This window comes from Hibiscus syriacus, unplaced genomic scaffold (assembly GCF_006381635.1).
Source record: "Hibiscus syriacus cultivar Baekdansim isolate YM2019G1 unplaced genomic scaffold, ASM638163v2 tig00011079_pilon, whole genome shotgun sequence".
Taxonomy (NCBI): domain Eukaryota; kingdom Viridiplantae; phylum Streptophyta; class Magnoliopsida; order Malvales; family Malvaceae; genus Hibiscus; species Hibiscus syriacus.
In genome coordinates, this window is record NW_024062242.1 from 242069 (window position 1) to 246169 (window position 4101).

The window sequence follows — 4101 nt, forward strand, 5'->3', positions numbered from 1 at the left end:
GAAAATATGGAAAGAGCCTAAAATCGGGTTTTATCCTAAAGCTTAGTGAATTACAAGGAAAATGTAAATAAGACATTAAGCCCTCAGCAGACAATTAACCCAGAACATGCCATATATAACTCACTTTAAGGATTCTTATAACCTATTTTCACTTGGCAGCCGACTAAGACTCAAAACAAATGAAAAAGAAAGAAAGAAAGAGTTGTCTCTAATGCTCTGGGATTTCACGACAATGAAACCTTAATGGCGATGAGGAGTCAACAAAACTCTACCGGATTTCGCATAACCAGGTAACTCAACCCCAAAACCCTTTCTTCTTTACTCGTATTTCACCCCTAAACACACACAAAGACATTGGAAATCATAAATTGAAATAAAAAATACCTTAATAAATTTGTACTGCTTTCGAAGAAAATGGTCGTTACACCGCTTGATCTTTTTAATATGGAATTGTTGTTTACACTGCTTGAAACCTTGTTGATCTCGGTTTTTAATTTGCTGCTGCTTCGCAAGTTTTCAAATAAAGAATGCTCATTTCTATTTTGTTTTTTTTCGTTTCGAATAGCACTACTTTTACATGCATACACAAGACATCTTTTCTTGCTTGGTATTTCGTTGTTTTAGGAATGAGGAAGAACCCCTTACAATTTGCTTTTGTCCAATGCGGAAAAAAAATAAATGAGAGACCCCTTCTGTGTGTGATCTTCTCTAAAAAACCAAAAAACTCCCTCTTTTCAGTCAGTTTTTTTTTAAATTATGCTCCACATGGAACCCCATTTTTAGGTAACTTCTGATAACTTGTTAACCCCCCATAATTGTTCTTGTTTTCCAGGGAGTATTCACGTGGGTTGGAGGCTTCTCTGCTGGATCATTGGGCTTGAATTGGGCCTCAAAGTTCCTCTCTCGGTCTACCATTGCTTTGGGTCTGCTCTGACTTAGCCCCGGACAAATCGAGTATCTACATTAATATTCTGGGTAAATGCTTAATTTAGTTTATTAATTTGACATTACTTACATTTTAGACACCACGTGTCTAATTATTATGATTTTGGATAAATTGTTGCCCATGACCATCTGTTCATGAATTAATGCAATTTAGTCATCATTATGAGGTTTTTTTAGCATTTTGAAATTTGTCCTTTTATTTTACGCACCTTATTTTTTAGTCCTTTGTGCTTTGTTATTTCAATTTTATATTTGTTGTATATTTGGTTTCTAGTTTTACATGTTTATATTTTAGTCCTTGATGTTATGTTTGGGTTATTTACGTTTCCAGTACCTTATTTTGTGTTATTTGCATTGTTAATCCTTGATCTTTACTGCTTTAGTGGCCCTTTATATTTTTAATTATTCTAATTTGATCCCTATAATTTTCATTGTTTTATTTTAGTTTTATATATGCATATCTATATATTTATGAAATATCTTATACCATGTATTTTTATTTCATTTGTTTTATATATATATATATATATATATATGTGTGTGTGTGTGTGTGTGTGAGTGTGTGTGTGTTTCACTTTCTAGATATAGTATAATTATTTCTTTCCTAAGTTAAAAGTATATATATGTAAATAGATATGGAAACATATAAATTTTATTTTTGATGTATTACATTTTTATGAATTTTAAATTCATACATATGTGCTATATTATTAACTTTGCTTACTAAGGATAATATAATATAATATAATAAATAATATTTTATATATATTAATTGTATTATTTTTATGCATGTTGTGTATGTAAATGTTAATTTGGTGTATATCAGTCTAGGTTCTATTTTAATTAATTTGCAAGGATTTGAATCAAAATAATTTGATTAAGAGTAATATCCGTTCATTTTAGGATTATTGAGAAGTGACTGTCTTAACGTATAAGAAGTTACTTTCGATAATTTTAAAATAAAAGTGTATCACATTAAGCGAAACCCTAAAAATTGACTACACATAAAATTTGGGAACGAGAGAAAAAGAAATGTTCGCCTATTTAAATTTATCGAGAAAAGATCGTTAGAACTTATAAAAGGTTCGAGCTCGATGTCTTTAAATAATCGAACATCATTCTTCTTTCTAAAATGATTGGTAATTCATATTTAATTAATTTTTATCTTACTATTATTCATGCATTCGAATTAATAATGAATTTTAGGATGAAATAATAATATTTCCTTATTTTGATTAAATTAAGAATTGGTTGCTTTAAGGCATGAGAGACATTTTCTTCTCGATATGAAATAATTAAATATTGTTGTTTTTCGTCTTAAAATTCAATGAACGTGCTTAAAAAAGAATCTTAATTTTTTTATTGTTATTTATGCATTTAAATTTGGAATTGAAAATATTCTTTAGAATGTAATTGTAATATTTCTTTGTTTCGATTGGAGTAGGAATTGATTGCTTTAAGATATGAGAGGTCGTTTCTTCTCGATATGAAATAATTAAATATTATTATGTAAGAATATTATTGGCAGGGGTTTTGAATTAAATTAAACTCCAATGCGTAAATTTCATTGCAAATACAACTAATTAATCGACTAAGTATCGATTTAGGGTGTTGTAGGGTGTTAATCCTTCCCCACATGTAACCGACTCTCAAACTCAAATTTTTGATAATACAACAACAACAACAAAACCATATTCTCATATGCAATGGGGTAAGGAGGAAGTATGGTAGTAGGTTGTCCCCAACGCCAGGTTGAGAGCAGCTTCCGTGGAAGACCTTCAGAAGGAGATTGTTTTATATTTTAATTCAAAAGGAAACACCAAATTATTCGAAACGAGATTCATTTAAAAATTAATTTTTTTTAAAAATCATTTCAACAAAGACGGTTTTATAACATATGATTTATCGGGTGACCATTTTGTCGTAACCTAAAGCTGTTGACCGACCGATGAAGCAGAATGATGAAGCAGGAATGGGTGAAGTCCAAATGCCCGAAACCCCAAGCTTTCATCAGGGTTTGTCCGTCTGGCAGTGTTCGGGATTCATCTAGGTTCATCATGGTTCGACCGCTGGTGGCCGAAGATGGGAAAGATTAGAGATTTTAGGGTTTGAGCATTTGGGTTTTTTTTTAATAATCTTTAGAAAAATATGGATTTTTTAATAAAAATAATAATATTTTAAAGGTTTTTTTCATTTAAAATATAAACATGATATGTATTATTTAACCATCTTTTTTAATAGTCATTACGATATAAGTATCTAAAAGTGTAATTTTCAAACATCTAAAATTAATTTAAAGTATAATTTAGGTACTTATTTTTAAGAGAAAATAACCTCAGTGACCAAAAATGTCTTATAATATACGATTTTAACCAACTTTTTTTGGATTTGTCAAAATGACTAACTAAATCGCAATGCGATCGATAATTCGCAACGCGATCTCCGGTATCGCAAATCAGTTTCTAGATTCGCAACGCGAACTTGGACTATCGCAATGCGATTTACATATTCGCATTGCGATAGTCCAAGTTCGTGTTGCGATAGTCGAAGTTCGCGTTGCGATTTATTCCAAATTCGTTGCGATAGTCGAAGTTCGCGTTGCGATTTTCCAAATTCGTTGTGATAGTCGGAATTCGCGTTGCGATTTATTCCAAATTCGTTGCGATAGTCCAAAATCGCAACGACTGGTGGTATTGCATTTGTTTCTCTAAAAAGATAGTATTCGCGCGGACGTGTCGAATACACATATTACCACGACCACGACCACGACCGAGACGGACAGCGGCGGCGACGGCGCGCGAGAGTCCCCCTTGTTCTCTATCACTCAACAAGGAAGTGGGAAAGTCAAGCCTTAAATACCATTCCCAATAATGTTTCCAATACTATGTGGGATTGAGCATTACCAACACTTGTTTACAATACAATGTGATTATTCAGGAAACAATTAACAATCATGCACCTTAAAACAACTGAATCAGCAACCAATTGCATTAGTATTATACGATTAAATATGTCATAATTAAAAGTCAATCTATAATCAATCGCGATTATTGCAATTTTAAGCAAAACATTCAAAAATAATATCACTATTTAAGGCTCAATCCCACATAGTATTGGGAACAAGTGTTGGTAATGCTCAATCCCACATAGTATTGG